This window comes from Mirounga angustirostris, unplaced genomic scaffold, assembly GCF_029215605.1.
Source record: "Mirounga angustirostris isolate CCGP_5_RB_7025 unplaced genomic scaffold, mMirAng1.0.hap1 SCAF_7, whole genome shotgun sequence".
Lineage (NCBI taxonomy): Eukaryota > Metazoa > Chordata > Mammalia > Carnivora > Phocidae > Mirounga > Mirounga angustirostris.
This window is the reverse complement of record NW_026991715.1, coordinates 60,520,369-60,540,362: the sequence shown is the minus strand read 5'-3', so window position 1 is coordinate 60,540,362 and position 19,994 is coordinate 60,520,369. Positions and strand designations below refer to the sequence as shown.

The window sequence follows — 19,994 nt, the reverse complement described above, 5'->3', positions numbered from 1 at the left end:
TTAAAAATTAAATAAAAGATTTTTATTTATTTCAGAGAGACAGAGAACACCAGTGAGGGGAGGAGCAGAGGGAGAAGGTGAGGGACAAGCAGACTCCCTGCTGAGCAAGGAGCCCGATGCAGGACTCGATCCCAGGACCCTGAGATCATGACCTGAGCAGAAGGCAGACACTTAACTGACTGAGCCACCCAGGTGCCCCTTTTTGCTACCACTTTTTTTTTTTTTTTTAAGATTTTATTTATTTGAAAGAGAGAGCACAAGCAGTGGGGAGAGGGAGAAAGCAGGCTCCTCATTGAGCTGGGAGCCTGACTTAGGGCTTGATCCCAGGACCCTGGGACCATGACCTGAGCTGAAAAGCAGATGATTAACTGACTGAGCCACCCAGGCACCCCTTTACTACCTTTTTAAAAATAAACATTGTAGTTATAGAGAATTCCCAGTTACACAACTGGCCCCTGGCATTCCTAATGGTTTGGAATCATTGAGCTAGTTTGGGAGGGTTGATGAGGGAAAAATGGCTTGTGTCTGAAACCCCTGGGAGGTACTAATATTCTTGCATCTAAACAGATTTGAAATGAACGTTGGCATAGTCAGTGTAAAGATGAAGAAAGAGAATATGACTTCAATTCTGCTATTCTGTGTGACCACTTGGAGTCATTATTTGGGTTTAAAATTTAAAACCGCAAAACAGAGTTCAAACTGCAAGGTGAAATATTTTTGTTTGGTAATTTTACAACATTTTCTAATATCTAAACAGCTTTAGTTTTGTGGACAGAAATCAGATATGGGCCAGTCCTGGTTTCATAAAGACTAGCTCTCAAATGGTTTGTGGAAAACATTGAAACACGTGACTTGGAGCAGACTGGAACTCTTGAGCAGAAGGCTAATAAGTTTTAGTTCATACATAAAACATCTCAGTTAAGTTGAATAATATCTTTATTTTAGTTGGAATTCTTATTTAATTGCAATTAAACTCTAATGTTATTATTCAAATAACATTATACACAATATTCAGGTATAATTTTTTCCCTTACAAATTAATGTAATTCATAGAATTAATCCATTACATTTTTTTCTTTTTTAATGTAATCTGTTTCATTTTTTTTTTTTTAAATCTTACTGGCATGTTTTATATACCCAAAGTTTAATAAAATAAAAATTCACTATTTTTCTGGCCATTATTATCAGTTTGATGTCATGATTATTACTGAAAATAATTTTGTTATGTAGAGATTTAGGGATTTAAAAATGATCAGCTTCTTGGGCGCCTGGGTGGCTCAGTCATTAAGCGTCTGCCTTCAGCTCAGGTCATGATCCCAGGGTCCTGGGATCGAGCCCCGCATCGGGCTCCCTGCTTGGCCGGGAGACTGCTTCTCCCTCTCCCACTCCCCCTGCTTGTGTTCCCCTCTCTCGCTGTGTCTCTCTCTGTCAAATAAATAAAATCTTAAAAAAAAAAAAAATGATCAGCTTCAGGGATGCCTAGGTGGCTCATTCTGTTAAATGTCTGCCTTGGGCTCAGGTTGTAATCCCAGGGTCGTGGGATTGAGTCCGGTATCCAGCTCCTTGCTCAGCAAGGAGTCTGCTTCTCCCCCTACCTGCCACTCCCCCTGCTTGTATTCTCTCTCTCGTTCTCTCTCTGACAAATAAATAAAATCTTAAAAAAAAAAATGATCAGGGGCGCCTGGGTGGCTCAGTCATTAAGCGTCTGCCTTCGGCTCAGGTCATGATCCCAGGGTCCTGGGATCGAGCCCCACATCCGGCTCCCTGCTCAGCGGGAAGCCTGCTTCTCCCTCTCCCACTCCCCCGCTTGTGTTCCTGCTCTCACTAACTCTCTCTCTTTGTCAAATAAATAAATAAATCTTAAAAAAAAAAAATGATCAGCTTCAGATGTCGAATGAAATAGGTAGGCCACTGATCATGTCTAAAAAATTAGCAATAATTCCCTATTGTTATCAATATCCAACCAAGCAGCACTTTTTAGGTTCTAGATTTTGCAGAATTTGATCAGATTCAGGGAAAGGGTGAAGGAGATTGCATATTGCTACTATCTTAGTCCCCCTAGAAAATAAGGTAGAGCAAGAGAGAAGCAAAATTACCAAAGTACTCATAATATGATCATAATAACAGTAACAATGGCCACAATAATAATGTATTTAGAGAGCTCTTGCTGGTTGGTCTAGCAGAAAATAAATCACAACGGTTTTGCAGAATTTTATGGCCTTGTTCCATCTAGAAATAAAGGACTGCCCAGAATAGAATGGGCAGACTCTGGGGATTTGATAAATTGGGAGTGAGGTAGGGGCTTTTGGCTGCTGCCCCAGTACTAGCCCAGGGTAACCACATATTCTACAGGCAGCAAGAGGATAATTCTAGGAGGCAAGAATGTTCTTTCTGCTTCCGCCTCAAAAATCCCTCAAGTTAGTGAAGAATAAAAAATGATTCAGTTCCTTCCTTATTTTCCTGAATTGTAGGCAGTAACTCTGGGAAATCCATCTTGGCTTTGTTTAACATTTCTTCCACTTTGTCTTTTTTCCCCCCACTTGGGGAGTGCAATAGGGAGAGAATTCTGGGTCGGTTTGAATCTTTACTTACTGGATAAATTGTAGAGGCCACTTTTATTTTATTTTTTTTAAATGATTTGATATGAGAGAGAGAGCACAAGCAGGGGGAGGGGCAGAGGGAGAGGGACAAGCAGATTCCCTGCTGAGCAGGGAGCCTGACATAGAACTCCATCCCAGGACCCCGAGATCATGACCAGAGCCAAAGTCAGATGCTTAACCGACTGAGCCACCCAGGTGCCCCAAGGCTGCTCCTAGGCGAGAGGTTTGAGCGACGGAAAATTGAGCAAGGCAAAAAGGCCAGTGACCACCAAATGGAATGCAAACAGGCTCGCTAAGGGACCCACTTGAAATACCCATAGGCCCTAACTTATCGATGGGCTACTTACGACCAGGCACAGTTTCTAAGAATACCGAAAAAGGAAAAATTCCTTACATTCCCATACCCCTTCACTGCACCCTGTAACTATAGCCCCTCACCACCGCCTTGAGGTAGACACCTCTCCTTAGCTGTCCTGTGGCTCCTTGTTTGCAGGGTATTCGATAAACTTCTCTCTCTTTTGTTGGGTCTTGGGTGAATTCTTTCACTTCCTGTGCCATGGGCCCCCATCCAATTGGAACACTCCACATAAATCACTTCCCCCTCCTTCATTTGAAAAGAGCATAATAATGGTGATAATAGTTAACATTTTTTTTTTAATTTTATTTATTTATTTGACAGAGACACAGTGAGAGAGGGAACACAAGCAGGGGGAGTAGGAGAGGGAGAAGCAGGCTTCCCACTGAGCAGGGAGCCCGATGCGGGGCTCAATCCCAGGACCCTGGGACCATGACCTGAGCCGAAGGCAGACTCTTAACAACTGCGCCACTCAGGTGCCCCAATAGTTAACATTTGTTGAACACTTGCTGTACATCAGGAGCTGCAGAACCATTATTTTTACAGAGAAGAGACTGAAGGTAAGTAACTTACCCGAGTTTGTCTTTTTTTTTTTTTTTTGGTGGGCAGCAAAGCAAAGTATACTGAGCGATAGTACAAAGCTCCCAAAAAGGGAGGGGACCCGAGAAGGTTGCCCTTGCCTGAGTTTGTCTTATTGGTATCCTCTTAACCATTCCATAGACTTATGTAAGCAGAGATGTTGAGAGGATTAAACAGGATAATGCATGTAAAACTCTTAGGCTAGTGCTGACAGTGTTGAATTTTACCTGAGCCCTATGATCCTGGAAAGCAGCAATGGTTAAAGAAATCCCCCCACCCACTGTGTTCTGGAAAATGGTTTCTTGCAAAGAACCATCGTTACCCCATAGGACTTACCTAACACTCATGAATGCTCCCTTGTTTACTTGTGATAAAGTCCAGACACAGACCCTCCAAATTCCCATTCTTTGTCTCATAAATAATTAGCTGAGCTGTTTTCTCCCCACTAATCAGTCAGAACAAAATGCTTGTTAAACAAACGTTGATTAGGATTGTCTCTTTACCCCAGGCCCCTGGACTTTGACTCATCCTTGGCCTGTACTAGCATGCAGCCCTTCCTTAACAGCTTCTCCCAAAAATAGGTGGACCTCAGGGTAAAACATTCTCTAATCTACTGTCAGATCAGGCACTTCACCCTTTTATCCCACTTGCCCACTTCAGATTCCTTCTAGCCTGTTTACCCACTCTGTAAAAGAAAAACCCATTTTGCCTCGCCCTTGAGAAACTTGCAAATCTTATTGCCAGAGAATTCTCTCTTCTATTGCAAGAGCCCCTTCCTCCCCTACTTCCCATCTTTGCAATAATCCTTTCAAATGAAGTCTGTCTTAAGCCCGGGTTTGTTGTTTATTTCGCATTACTGGCACATAATAAGCGCTCGGTAAATATTAGCTACTACTACTGTTATGTACTTGCCTCCTCTTCTTTGTCCTGTGTTTAAACTTTGCCACTGCAGGGAGGAAGCCATGGGGGAACTCAGCTTGTTCCTTATACCTGATGGGTGTGTATTAATCTCAGTCCCCAAAGGAAGTAAGATGGCATAATCAAATCCGGAAAATTTAAGGAGCATTTATTCACAAGGAAGACTAGTTTAAGAGGGGTGGCTGGAAAAAAAATGAAAGTTGTGGCTGGTGTAGAGGACCACCCGTGATAGTGGCAATAACGTTTTCACCATCTTTGGGTTTGAGGGGACAAAAGGAGGCAGATGTTGCCAGAACACGAAAGGACAGTCATGTAGAATCGGCCACTTTGACAGCAGCACTGACCCTCCATCAAGGAAATGACACATCCCACTTGGGTCAGGGAATAAATATCCAACCTTACTCTTCTCCCGTCCTCAAATCTTCTGTGGCACTCCAGCGGCTAAATCCAACAGAAAGCCAGTGGGCAAGGAACCCGGTTAATGTTTTCCACACAAGTGAGCCTTCCGGGGCAGAAGGTCAGGTGGGAAAGAGTGGAGATCTGTAAGGACAAGGGGAAAATATCTATCACAAAGGGGTTCACAGGTTTCTTTCTGTCATAGATTGGGATCCTCGGGAACAGACTTGGAGACAGAGTCACAGGTGAAAGATTTATTAAGGAGTACTCTGAGGAGATACACCTGTAAACAGTGGGGCAGGCAGACCTGGGACACGGGGAGAAGCTGACTCATGATGCAGTTGCAACCCCAGGCCTCAGCCTATTCCGTGAGGTGCTGTGGAACTGGGATGGTTCTTTAGAGGGGTCTCTGAATTGAGGCCTTGGGGATACCTCTTTGCCCTTATGCATCAGCCAGCCGGGGTACAACCTTGGGCTAGGACTGGGCAGTGCCTGTGACCTAGAAAAATTCACAGGGAGGGATACAGGTATGAGCTGTTAGCACCTGGAAGGTGGGTGAAGGAATCTGTGTGGAGCACTACCGTGTGAGGTGAAGGCAAGTAGCTGATCGGATGGCCAAGAACAAGTGAGGTACTGAATACAGAAATACCAAGATACATTGCTGAGTTGGGGTGAGAAGGGTTAAACAGAGTAAAATCAGATGCTGAAAGGCATTTGAAAAAATTCAAGTTCTATTCCCAGTAAATACAGAAATAAAAATAAACCTCTTGATAACATAAAAATATTGGGGATAGATACCTCCTCAACGTGGCAAAATAACCCTATGTATCAACCCGAGAGCTGAAATCATGCTTCATAGGAAACACCAGCCTCCTTCCCACGAAGGTCATCATGATTATTTTATACGGTTCTGGAGGTAGTAGCTATTGCAGTGCAAGAAAAGAAACAAGATGTATAAAAATAGGAAAGGAGGAATAAAATTTTCATTTGAACTACAAAGATAAAAAATTTTTCTCGGGCGCCTGGGTGGCTCAGTTGGTTAAGCGACTGCCTTCGGCTCAGGTCATGATCCTGGAGTCCCTGGATCGAGTCCCGCATCAGGCTCCCTGCTCAGCGGGGAGTCTGCTTCTCCCTCTGACACTCCCCCTTTTAATGTGCTCTCTCATTCTCTCTCAAATAAATAAATCTTAAAAAAAAAAATTTTTTTTTTCTCTTATCCAATTAGCCAAGACAACAAAGTTTGCTAACATACTTGATTGGTCGCAGAGTGGAGAAACAGGCACTCAGACACAGTGGTAGTGGGAGAGTGATGACTACGCCCTCTGGGAGACAATCTGGCAACGGTCATTAACATTAAACACAGGCCTATTCTTTCACTAGTGATTGCACTTCTAGAAATTGATCTCATGGATGTATTCACATATGCAGGCAAGAAAAATACAAGGATACTAACCTCAGCTTGGTTTATAATACAAAGGAAACAGCCTAAATGTTAAGAGTCTAACCATGAGATGCAATGCTATGGAACTTCTATTTATTTATTTATTTTAAAAGATTTTTATTTAAGAAATGTCTACACCCAACATGGGCCTCGAACTCACAACCCCGAGATAAGAGTCAAACGCTCTACTGACTCAGCCAGCCAGGCGCCCCAGTATGTAACTTTTATTTTTTTATTTTTTATTTTTTAAAAGATTTTATTTATTTATTTGAGAGAGAGAGTGCGTGCATGAGCGAGGTGAAGGGCAGAAGAAGAAGCAGACTCCCTGCCTAGCAGGGAGCCTGATGTGGGGCTCAATCCCAGGACCCTGGGATCATGACCTGAGCCGGAGGCAGATGCTTAACTGACTGAGCCATCCAGGCATCCCACAGTATGTAACTTTTAAAATGAATGCAGCAGAGGGCGCCTGGGTGGCTCAGTTGGTTAAGCGACTGCCTTCGGCTCAGGTCATGATCCTGGAGTCCCGGGATCGAGTCCCGCATCGAGTCCTGCATCGGGCTCCCTGCTCGGCGGGGAGCCTGCTTCTCTCTCTGACCCTCCCCCCTCTCATGTGCTCTCATTCTCTCTGTCTCAAATAAATAAATAAAATCTTAAAATGAATGCAGCAGATTTGTTTATACTAATATGAAGTGATGGTCAAGGTATGCTGTTGAGTAAAAAGAATCAAGAAGCAGGAAAGGTATATGCTCTGCTATTTTTGTTGTGTGTGGGTTTTTTTTTTTAAATGTATGCATAGAAAATCTTAAGAAGGATACATAAGAAAACTGGAAACAGTGGATACTTCTGGAGATCATAATGGGATATTTGGGAGGATATATAAGAACACATAAGAAGGAAAGATTTTTTTTATTACGTTTTGTACTTTTTGAATTTTATACCTATTCAAACATTAATGTAAATAAATCGACCAAAGAGATGAACCCAAATCAAGCAAAGACTTAACACAACTGACAACAACTTTTTATAAATAGCATCTATGTGAAAATATGTCAGAGATGGATTACAGAGATTTATCATCTTCTAGCCTATAACTGTGGGGGGAGAACAGAGATTCCTTCTGTGTTTTGTCTAAGAAAATGACTGAACATTCTCAAGTCTACTCAGTTTTGTATTTTATGGCTTATAAGGCCAGGTCTCACAATGAATGTGGGATCAGCACCAGGCCTCACCATTTTTGAGCAGGTTGGCAGGTACATCAGGCTCTCGGTGTTTGCAAAAAGGCACTTTGGGCTGGGGTGTGTCTGAACCCACCATGGGACCTACCGCGGCAGCAGACCGTGACCGCCATTGGGCTCCTGTTTTATGCAGCAAGCATAACAGTGTCTCATATGGCTCAGGGACAAATGTGCCTTGGCAAAAGCAGCCTGAACATAGGTGGTAGCTGTCCAGAGCCTAGAGACTTTGCAGGGGTCACCACTCCCACCACTAGCGGGAAACTGACTTTGAGGGTAGCCCTTCCCCCTGAAAAAAAGGTTTGCCCTACAAACCAGTTCAAACCTGTTCACTCACCAGGCAATCCTTACTGTTGGTCGTCACAGGGCTTAATATAGATCCCTAACTATGAGACTTTAAATACCTTCCTTTTGATGCCCTTTCAAAATTTAAGGGAGCCGAGAAAAGGTTGTGAGATCAAACAACAGTCTCTAGGAGGCCATTTTTGATGACTAGAACACGGGGGTTTTTTTGCCAGAGCAAATCATACAGCTATACTTCTGTGTGATTTTGATGTAGTTTTAATAGCATGTATTATGGGCTCGGGGGAGGGGATCTCTATAAACAATTGTTTCTACTACCTAACTTCTGCCAGAAAGAATGGCTCAAGTTTCAATTGCTGCCTTCTGTAGTCATTCACCAGAATTCAAAGAGCTCCATGTAGCAGGTCAAGTTATGCAGGTGCCTGGCTATTTTGCAGCTAATTCACTCTGGCAGGCACTTCAGGAAATTATGCTGTTCGGAATCAAATGTTCCACAGGAACAGTACTGGACTTTTTTTTTTATGGCTGAGTGGCAACATTGATGATACCTGCTCTGAAGAATTTCCAGGTCAAGCTTACGTACGTCAGGCCCTACCCAAGCATGATTGCTAGGAAGATAAATCCCATGACCTCACCAAGGTCCTAGAAGGGAGGCAAAGGTGTTTCTTGAAGAAAAATTCTGGCTGTGGCTCAGGTATTCTGCAGTCCACCTTCCCTCAGAGCAGAAAGTTTGGGGCGGGGTTTTCAACTTGCTTACTAGAATGGCAGCCTTGCCACTGGCTTGCTTGATGTACAGATTTATGTATCCTCTATCAGTCAGCAGCATAAAATTCTAACACTACAATTTAGGTGGAGAACAACCTTGAATTATAATGATGTCACTCTTTTCAAACCTAAGCAGAGAAAAGTGACACTTACCAGGATTATTTAAAGGACTTGTTATCCATCTCCTTTTTGGTGACTTAAGATCCATCCTTGTATCACATTAGATTATTGTAAAGCTATGTATTTGTATTTATGCAACATTAACTTAGTCCTCTCTGGAACCCCCATTATTGAGTTTATCCTTTTTTTTTTTTTTAAGATTTTATTTATTTATTCAAGAGAGAGAGCGAGCAAGCCGGGGGAGGAGCAGAGGGAGAGGGACAAGCCGACTCTGCGCTGAGCACAGACTCGATCTCATGACCCTGAGATCATGATCTGAGCTGAAACCAACAGTCAGACGCTTAACTGACTGAGCCATCCAGGTGCCCCCTAAGTTTATCTTTTAGAGAGTGCAAGGACCAGATTTTCTATAAAACATATCCTACAACATCTCCTTACATAAGGTATCACATGATGGGTTTATTTTATCTTAGGGGTTAGTATTAGGGGAAAAAAACCCTCTGAAAAACTGGTTTCCTCATTTCCCACTCTAAGAGCAATACATTGTATACTCTTCCTTTTCTGGTTGGCAGAAATAGAATTAATAATCATGCGCAGTTACCGTGCTAGCCTTTGGGGCTAGAGTATATGCTTCTTCCTTGTTTTTATGGTTTCGGTATTATATTTCTATCCCAATAAATGTGTTATATATTTATCTCTTATTGGAAGCTACTATATGGCCTAAATTTATTTTATAGAAAAAGTAGTTCTATGTATTTATATTACCATAAAATACTCCCATAAAAATAACACTATTCTCGGGGCGCCTGGGTGGCTCAGTTGGTTAAGCGACTGCCTTCGGCTCAGGTCATGATCCTGGAGTCCCGGGATCAAGTCCCGCATCGGGCTCCCTGCTCAACAGGGAGTCTGCTTCTCCCTCTGACCCTCCTCCCTCTCGTGCTCTCTGTCTCTCATTCTCTCTCTCTCAAATAAATAAATAAAATCTTAAAAAAAAAAATAACACTATTCTCATTAAAAATATAAAACAACAACCAAAAATCCCTCAATAACAACAGACTAGGGCGCCTGGTTGGCTCAGATGGTTAAGCGTCTGCCTTCGGCTCAGGTCATTGTCCCAGGGTCCTGGGACCGAGTCCCGCATCGGGCTCCCTGCTAGGCGGGGAGCCTGCTTCTCCCTTTGCCTCTGCCTCTCTCTCTCTCTCTCTCTCTCTCTCTGACTCTCATGAATAAATAAATAAAACATTTAAAAACAACAACAACAACAACAACAGACTATACCCAGGCAAGGAATAAGATTTTAAAAATTTAAAAAGTCTGATAAAGAGGAAAAGTACTCATTATTTGTTATGTTTTTTCATTCATTCTTTTATTTTATTTTTTATTTTTTTATAAATTTTTTTTTAAGATTTATTTATTTATTTGACAGAGACACAGCGAGAGAAGGAACACAAGCAAGGGGAGTGGGAGAGGGAGAAGCAGGCTTCCTGCTGAGCACGGAGCCTGATGTGGGGCTCGATCCCAGGATCTGGGATCATGAGCTGAGCCGAAGGCGGACGCTTAACGACTGAGCCACCCAGGTGCCCCCATTCTTTTTTTTTTTAAATCAGTATCTTTATTTATTTATTTATTTGTTATTTATTTATTTGACAGAGAGAGAGAGAGAGACAGTGACAGAGGGAACACAAGCAGGGGGAGTGGGAGAGGGAGAAGCAGGCTTCCCGCCGAGCAGGGAGCCCAACATAGGGCTTGATCCCAGGACCCCGGGATCATGACCCAAGCCGAAGGCAGACGCCCAATGACTGAGCCACCCAGGTGCACCTGTTTTTTCATTCATTAATTCTTGAATTCATTCATAATAGTTCTCTAAATGCAGTAGTCAATATTGATTATGCCAAATTCCATGCTGGAGGCTGGCATCTACACCCTTTTGGGAGATCCCAGTAAAGGAAAAGAGTGGGGAAAAGGATGGGAGTGGGGAAGGCTGTGGTTGTCCTATGTTCACTAAACATGCATGCTCCTCAATTTAAGCTGCCCTGGGAGGTCAGTCCTGACTCCTCCTGGCCTGGTGAAGCAATGATGTAAACTCTGTGAGGGCAAGGATTTTTACCAGGCACAGATGAGCTCAGGTTTTCTATTGAATGGCTGGCTGGCTGGCTGGCTGGATGGATGGATGAGTGTACCTCATTGTGATGATGGTGATACAAGTGTCTGGAAACTGCTTCCCACAGAGTCTTTGCCTCAGTGGGTTGTAGGTCTTAGAAAAGGGATTCACATCTTTTCTCTACCAAAACTCCATGCCTATAAATATAAATAAATTTGGTTGTGTTTTAAAATATTATGCTCTTTAAAAAATACCCACAAATGCCCAAATACCTTTCCCCTAATTTTTCATAGCTATATACAAAACAATGTAATGTGAACATTATTTTGGGTTCTTTGAAACATTATGATAAAAACAACACATCATCCATTTAAAAAACATCATGACGTTAGAGAATCAGTCTAATTCAATGGCTTTCAAATTTCAGTGTGTATCAAAATCACCTGTAGGGCTTGTTAAAACTCAGGTTGCTGGACCCCACTTGCAGAGTTTCTGATTCACTAGGTCTGGGGTGGGGCTAAAGAATTTGCTTTTCTGACAAGTTCTCATGTGATGCTGAAGCGGCTAGCCCAGGGATCACACTATGAGAACCATGGCTTTAAAACCAGCTTTTCTTACCCAACTATCTGCCTAGTGTGACCCTTTAGTGGCTTCTGTTCTGAACGCTGTTGGCAAATGTGCAGAATGGTCTCAGGAGTGTGAGGCTGACTAATCTGGTGACTGTGACCTGCATTATCTGCAGCTGGTGGCTGATTGCAAAATGGAGCAATTAAGGATTAAGACATAAATCACAGGAAATTAAAATGAAGCACCACTGAGTAGAAAACCCATAAAATTGCTAGCATTCGTCTGCTTTGGTCATACACGTGCATCCTGCTTTGCTCGGCTGTTCTCCCCAACATGGATGAGACCACACCCAGAACAAACAAAAAACTGTCTTTGCTATCAGAGAATGATCAGGTCAGAGGCAGGCAAGAGAATGGAAGTAAATTCAATGAAAGAAGATTCTGGTGCTGATGATAAAGAAAAATGCCATTATATCCATTTAATTTTATAAATATCCATACTCAGTCTGTAACTGTGGCAGAGTAGAAATCAGAAATTTTGTTGCCTCGAGAAAGTGGCTTCTTTATGTCCAAATAATTTCTCTCTGAATTTTTTCTAGGAGTCAGAACTTCATGTAACTATTTTATATGGATTAATTATTGATTTTGATGATATGGCTTCTTAGAATAAAAACCTGAAGCATATTAGAAAATATGAATTTGAAATGTAGGCTGATGACAAGGAAACAAGCTGAAATTTCACAATGCTGATTAATAATTCATTTAACTTCTTGGAAATCTATATTTGGATTTCTTCTTATTACCCTTGTTAAAATAATAAAAGTTGATTAGCACCAAGTAAAATGAATTGATATAATGTCTAGAAAATCTGGTAGGATTGATTTGACAAAATTAGTTTGAAAATTTTCTTCCTATTATATCCCTTCTATGAGGTCACGAAGTCACTTTTCATATCACAGACTTCTCCAAATGGTAAGTTATTCTTTGATGTTTTCTTTGACTAATCAGAACAAGATGACAGTTTTTTTTTTAATTCATCCTACTAATCTCCGAGTACTATTTACCCAAATCTGCTCCCTCTTCAATTCATGATTGCACTGATGCACATACTTTAGGATGGAATTGATTTAAATAAAATTTATTTAAATTTAAATTGCTATTCAGGAAGATGGAATGTAATAAATTTGACTGCAGCTTCCTATCTCTTATCTGATTTAACCATAATATGGTTCTCAACTCATAAATAGGTATAGCTTCATTTTTAGAAGGCCTACGCTATACATTTCAAGTGGTGATTGATTTTGATAGTTTCTCAAACTATTTTTGCCATCTAATCAGGAAAATGAAGCATTTGAAACAAATCGATATGAATTAATTGAGAGGGCTAAACACCTCTGAGTTAACAGGTTTATCATGATTTTGTTTGGCATATTTTATAATATGTTAACATATCAATCAAAACAAAGAACAATGTACATGTACCTAAATGTTTTATTTGATTAAAACAAGGCATGCAGAAATTTTTCTGAAGACACACAGAAATGTTGAAATTCACATGACCTGGAGAACAAATCTTTCACCCTCATCCCCTGACTTCTTGGACACTGGGTACAGGACAGGGAGTTATGCAAACCCATACTTGCAGTCATTCCTTCACAGAAATTAACATAGGGGATAAGGGATATTTTGTGGCAGAATCTAATCTTGCTTAGGGAAAAAGAAGAAAAAAAGGCTGCAACTTCAGAGTTTGGGCCAGTTATGCATACAGGATAATGAGCTCGGTAAGCTTAGAAGCTTGGGTCTAGCTCAACAAACAGATGCCAGTGTGGCTAAACAGTAATGTGCCGGACCCCCTTCACTGTGCACCTGGGTCTCTGTACTGATCCTTATATATACAGAGGGCTATCTGTTCTCTTAATATACTTTCCTATAAGTATACTACCTTTGAAAATGATTGTTTTTCCTAACAAGAAGGTAGTACATGTGTGTGTATTTTTATGTTACGTTATGTTATGTTATGTTGTGTTATTTTATGTGTGTGTTTCATTTTAATAGTCACCTCCAGGATGCTCTAGAAGAATGAAGGCTGTATCTTCAGATTACACTGAGAGAAAGACCGAAAAGTCCGGATCTTGGAATACTAAAGTTCATGCTGGACTGTCTTGGACCATTTCAGACATGTAATTGCCACACACTGATTGGACTTAAAAGATTTTTAAAGTTTTCTTAGCAAGACGTTTATGAGCCATCTCTCAGGGTGAGTTAATTTTGCAGAACTAATGTTGCCTGTTAACAACAGCTAACATTAAATGCTTGACAAGTATTAATTCCCAGTAGGTCCTTACAACTACCCTGTGAGGTTGATTTTCATTTTTCAGAGGAAGAAGCTGAGGCACATAAAGGCTAAGTCACTTTCCCTTGTCCCCCCAGTACTAAGTGGTAGAGCTGGGATTAGGCCTTTCTCAGTCTGGTTCAAGAGCCTGCACTCTGTGGTGTGTGTGTGTGTGTGTGTGATACCTTGAAAAAAGAAAAGCTCATCAGAGTTGGGGCAAGTTCATCTCAGGGTAGCAGATGTTTTTATCCTTGAGGAGGAATGGCTTTTTGGTTTTTTTTTAAAGTGGGTAAACTGTTTTAGGAAGGACAGTAGGCCTTTACCTGGGCCCTGCTGATGGAGATATTTAGCCAGACTATGATTTGCATGCCACATCTCAGGAAAGCCAGAACCTCCCAGAGCTGGGCAACAAAACTAGCAAGGACATGGAACAGCTTCTACATGAAGCAAGAATTAGAAACTCAAGACACTTCCCCTTCATGTCCCCAGTGCCCAATCCAGTCAGAGTCAGCAAAAGATAGGAGAAGAATTACTGTTGTAGAAGCTAGGAGTTTCAAGGTTTTCTTTCTTCCTTTCTTTCTTCCTTTCTTTCTTTCTTTCTTCCTTTCTTTCTTTCTTTTTTCTTTCTTTCTTTCTTTCTTTCTTTTTTCTTTCTTTCTTTCTTCTTTTCTTTCATTCTTTCTTCCTCCCTTCTTTCCTTCCTTCCTTTCAAGATTTTATTTATTTGAGAGAGAGAGCATGAGCAAGGGATGAGGTAGAGGGAGAAGGAGAAGCAGACCCCCCACTGAGCAGGGAGCCTGATGTGGAACTGGACTCCATGACCCTGAGATCACGACCTGAGCCAAAGGTAGATGCTTAACCAACTGAGCCACCCAGGCGCCCCAGTTGTGTGCATTCTTTTTTTTTTTCCAAAGATTTTATTTATTTATTTGACGGAGAGAGACATAGGGGGAGAGGGAACACAAGCAGGGGGCAGTGGGAGAGGGGGAAGCAGACTCCCCGCTGAGCAGGGAGCCTGATGCAGGGCTTCAACCCAGGACCATGGGATCATGACCTGAGCCAAAGGCAGACATTTAACCCGCTGAGCCACCCAGCCGTCCTCTTTTTTTTCTTTTAAGATTTATTTATTTGAGAGAGAGCAGAGGAGAGAGGCAGAAGGAGAGGGACAGAGAGTCTCAAGAAGACTCTGTGCCCATTGCAGAGCCCGATCTCAAGACCCTGAGATCATGACCTGAGCTGAAACCAAGAGTCGGCCGCTTAACTGACTGAGCCACTGGGTTTTCTTGACAGCTCCTTTAAGCTACATGGATGTAGACAAGCTTCTTAACATTGCTGGCCTCAGTTTCCTTATCTGTAAGATGCATTCTGGGTTTCCAGGGAAGAGTTGTGCAGCCAGGCAACATAGGGCAGCAGTTAGGAGCATTGACCAGCCCACCTGACTTTGTAACACAGTTCTTATTTAACTTCTCTCCGCCTAGATTCTTCATCTATAAAACAGGGATATCAGTTTCTATCTCACAGGGTTGATGGGGTGACAGTGGGTTAGTACATATAGGTACAATACTTGGCACTTCGTAAGCTCTCAATGAATGTTAGTTATCAACACTATGAGTATTTAGTACAGTGTCAGGGTCCAGCTTCATACAACTGAGATTATTTAGATGTCATCATCTTGGATTCTTTTTCTTGGTCTTTCCTAGCTTAAGAGGCTCAAGAAATCAGACTCTGTTTTGCAACCCCATTCTGTCCCCACTCCTGTCCAAGCAAGGATCCCTCAGCTCTGAGATATTGTCTAGGCAGCAGTTTGAGCACGTGAAGTTGAGAGTTGGAGCAAGAGAAGAAGAAAGAAGTGGCATTAAGGCCAGATGAAGGGTGTTAGTACAAGTTGTGTCTAAGTTGGGAACCACCATGCTAATATGTGTGAAGCTTGATTCCCTTATGCAAAGTCAACACTGATCATGAGCTTGGGCAGCTGGAGGTGTCACTCTGTCAGGTGGGTCCCACTCTCTCCTCTGTTGCCACCCATCTTACTCCTACCTGCCTGCATTCCGCTATTCTCCATTTCCCATCCACCCTGGCCATCACCACTACCTACATGTCATAATGTCAAGAGAGGTGTCCACATGCCACAGCAGAAAGTGACCTCTGTCTGCTCAGCCTCAGGAGAGGAGCTTCATGAGTCCGAGGATGGCCAGAGCTGGACTCATCCTCTTGAAAAGGGTGAATGAAATGAGATCATTTTATAGTTGAGATTTTACCAAAATCCAATGTTTTAAAGCCCTCTAGGAAGAACAAACACAAATCCTACAGGGTTTCTTTAAGGTATACTCAGGCTCAAACATTTCATTATAGACTAAGACTTGTAATTTAAACTATGACGTACTCCTTAATTTAAAATATATGCTCCTTAATTCTGAACATATTTTTTTTCTTAAAACTTTGAATTTTAGGAATGAAAGGAACTTTTGAGACCATTCATTTCTACGTCAGCATTTTTTAGATGCGGGAACTGAGAGGTAATGAGGTTAAGACCCTTGTCCTTGTTCACAGGGCTAATCAACTGAGCTGGGAAAAGAACAGACTACTCAGTCAAGAATTATTTTCCTTATGTCACGGAGGACTCCTCCTCCAAAGTAATTATTGCATGGCAGAGGGTTCTAGAATGGGAGGACAAGTTAAACTAGTAGCACCAACAACTCATACAGAATGGTGGTTAAGAAAAAAAAAAAGAGTACATGGCCTAGGGCCTAGGGCCATAGCAGCAGGGTGGGAATCCTGTCTTCCCCACTTACTAACAGTGTGATCTTGGGCAAGTTCTCTGTGGAGTCACAATTAGATATTGTGAAGTCAAGATTGACCTCTCTGCATAGTCACATGCAAATGTTTCAGTGTGTTTGTAAAGTGTTTCACTCTATATTAGGGACAGAATCAGTATTAGATGCATGTAAATCAGGAAACATTTCTGTGTTTAAGTGCTTAATTATTGTGGGTTTTTTTAAGATTATTTATTTATTTGAGAGAGAGAGAGCATGAGCAGGGGGAGAGGCAGAGGGAGAGAGAAAGGGAGAAGCAGACTCTCCACTGAGAGACTGCAGACTTCTCCAGGTTAGGGGTGTCAACAGATAAAAAAGATACATTAATACCCAATTTACCTCGAATTAGTCCATCTCAGGTCCCATTTTGAGATTCCTCCTCCATTGCTTGGAGATTGTATCCCAGTGGTGGTATCTACTGAGACAGAGCTTGAGCTCTGCTATCTTCATTCACTCATTTATTCACATATTCATACATTCACATATTCATTCATTGGTGATTTCAAGGGCTGACATGAGGGGACATTAGCCACATCTCTCTTTTTTTTTTTTTGAAGATGTTATTTATTTATTTATTGAGAGAGAGAGAGTGTGCAAGCAGGGGTAGGGGTAGAGGGAGAGATAGAGAATCTCCAGTAGACTTCCTGCTGAGTGGGAGCCCATCGCGGGGCTTGATCCCATGACCCTGAGACATGACCTGAGCCGAAATCAAGAATCGGACACTCAGCCGACAGAGCCACCCAGGTGCCCCTAGCACATCTCTTTGATCACCATCATTTCCTTTTTTTTAAAATTTAAGATTTTATTTATTTATTTGACAGAGAGAGAGCGCGGGGCGGTGGGGGGGAGCGCACACATGAGCAGGGGGGAGGGACAGAGGGAGAAGCAGGGTCCCCGCTGAGCAGGGAGCCCAACCTGGGGCTTGATCCCAGGACCCTGAGATCATGACCTGAGCAAAGGTAGACGCTTAACCAACTGAGCCACCCAGGCACATTTCCTAGAGCAAATGCAATCTCAATTCAGGCTCTCTAATCTTCAGTCCCAATCAGATGATCACCTCTAAGTCATTTCCATATCACAATTCTAGAGATACTACTGCATTAATCTTTCACAAACATTTCTTTTTCAGGCCCTGGCTGGACACTGGGGATGTGGCTTAGATCAGTTTCTACCCCGGTCTCTGTCCTCAGGATTACTGGGTTGGGAGAGTGTCTGCTTGGGCCAAGGAAGAGAATTCTGGTTTCTCAAGATTCTTAAATTAAGAAAGACCTAGAAAAGGATCCAGGATATAGACAGCCCTAAAACATTCTCAATTTAGCAAGGCTAGAAACTGTAACTGTGCTAGATACTCCTAGTGGGCCTTTCAGAAATAATATTTAACAATAATTAAGCACTTAGGGGCACCTGGGTGGCTCATTCGGTTAAGAGTCTGCCTTAGGCTCAGGTCATGATCCCAGGGTCTCTCTCAGCAGAGAGTCTGCTTCTCCTTCTCCCTCGGCCGCTGACCCCTGTTCATGCTCTCTCTCGCTCTCTCTCAAATAAATAAAGTCTTTTAAAAAAAAGATTCATGAGTCAGGCAGCATCCTGTCTAACAAGTAGAGGGGGGCTCTGAGAATTTGTACAAAATGGAAGGTTTTTACAGCAAGGTGGGGGCAAGAAAGTTACTAGCAACAGAAAACATTGTTCCAGGCAAGGTCAGTTTTCCTTTGTGGGAAAAGCAGGGGTCTTATCATGCAGATTACTTCATCTTTCCCTGGGGGGTGAAGAGGGTCCCTGTGGCACACTCTTCGGTGATCAGTAAACTCCTGACTGACTGGTAAGACTACCTTTCTGGGGGAGGTTGAAACTGCAGTTAGATTAGGTATTAAGCCCTGACTTGTGGACTTGGCCTAAGTGACAGCATTTGGGGCCTGTTGTTTTCTTTTTAACAGACCTAACATCTGTAGCCCGGTTTATTTTATCTTCATCTTCTTTTATTTTATTTTATTACTGAAGTATGGTTGGCACACAATGTTAGACTAATTCAGGTGTACAACACAGTGATTTCAACAAGCCTGTACATTATGCTGTGCTCACCACACGTGTAGCTACCGTCTGTTGCAATATCATTGGCTACATTCCCTATGCTGTACCTTTTATCAGCATGACTTACTCATTCCATAACTGGAAGCCTGTATCTCCCACTCCCCTTCACCCATTTTGCCCATTCCCCTTCCCCCCCTTCCCCTTTGGTAACCATCAGTTTGTTCTCTGTATTTATGCCTGTGACCCGGTTTAGAAAACAATGTTCTAGATTATATGTACTTACTGATGGGACTGTCATCACTTTTTCAATTTTCCTCACAGTGGTACGAGATTAATGAGATAACCATTTGACATCTTGATGTGAAAGAAACTCATATATATAAGCTGTTATTGTCATGTTTATAGATGAAGAAGTAGTATACTTAGATATCCAAATGATAATGGAGAGTAAGTTTTTAATTTATTTGATTGATTTGTTGAACTTTTAAATTAATTTGGGTTTTTAATTGGACTACGAGTATTAATATACACATGGGACCAAGAATTATATGTCTTCTCTTTGTTGACAAGCTCTGTCTTCTCCATGTAATCTTGGTCTCTACGTTTTTTTGCATTTATTTTTACTTCTATCTGGAAACTTGTCTGACTGGTCTTTGCTTCTGAAGACATCAGCTTATGCAAAAGTCTTGGCATACTTTGCTTGATGATGGCACAAACGACTAATTAAGTGCGAGGCAAATTCCTGTCAGATAACTTAGTCACATAATTCCAGAGAACCACTGGTACATATTAGTCATTAAAGTGTTCCTTTCCTTTAAAATGACTACAAAAGTTATGGAAATAGCAAAACGCTTTGTTCTTTTTCCTTTCTAGAGCTTTTAGTTTTTCTGCTTCGGTCTTCATGGCTAGACTCCTTTTAGAAGCCTGAAAATAATTTTTCTCTTGTTATTGGGGTGTTTTTGGCAAACACTGGAATTGAAGTGTGGCCTGATTTGTTTTTATTGTTTCTGAGTTTATCAACATAATTAATATTATCAAAACTGTTCTTGGAACAGAGCTTAATCCCTCAGTTTTTGTTTCAGATGCTAGGATGATTAGCATTGGAGAAATAAATGTTGAAAAGTTGAATGCCGGGGCGCCTGGGTGGCTCAGTCGTTAAGCGTCTGCCTTCAGCTCGGGTCATGATCCCGGGGTCCTGGGATCGAGCCCCGCATCGGGCTCCCTGCTCCGAGGGAAGCCTGCTTCTCCCTCTCCCACTCCCCCTGCTTGTGTTCCTGCTCTCGCTGTCTCTGTCAAATAAATAAATAAAATCTTTAAAAAAAAAAAAGTTGAATGCCAGGCATAATAGCAGCTGTAGTATTACTTGCCCTTCCTGTTTTGCCCACGTGTGTTTCCACGTACATCTGTCTGATTTAATTAACTCTGAATTAATCCTGTTCTTCCAGTTG

General features: G+C 41.9%; 1 long non-coding RNA gene across 2 annotated transcripts; it reads left to right on the top strand.

The window, feature by feature from the left end:
* Positions 1 to 3,432: 3,432 nt before the first annotated feature.
* Positions 3,433 to 19,702, top strand: LOC135365255 (uncharacterized). Of its 2 annotated transcripts, XR_010412892.1 has the most exons (4): positions 3,433 to 3,515; positions 12,309 to 12,348; positions 13,432 to 13,633; positions 19,629 to 19,702. It is a non-coding gene; the product is annotated as an uncharacterized LOC135365255 (long non-coding RNA). The 2 variants fall into 2 exon arrangements; XR_010412891.1 differs by lacking the exon at positions 19,629 to 19,702 and having other exon boundaries at positions 13,432 to 13,667.
* Positions 19,703 to 19,994: the final 292 nt, after the last annotated feature.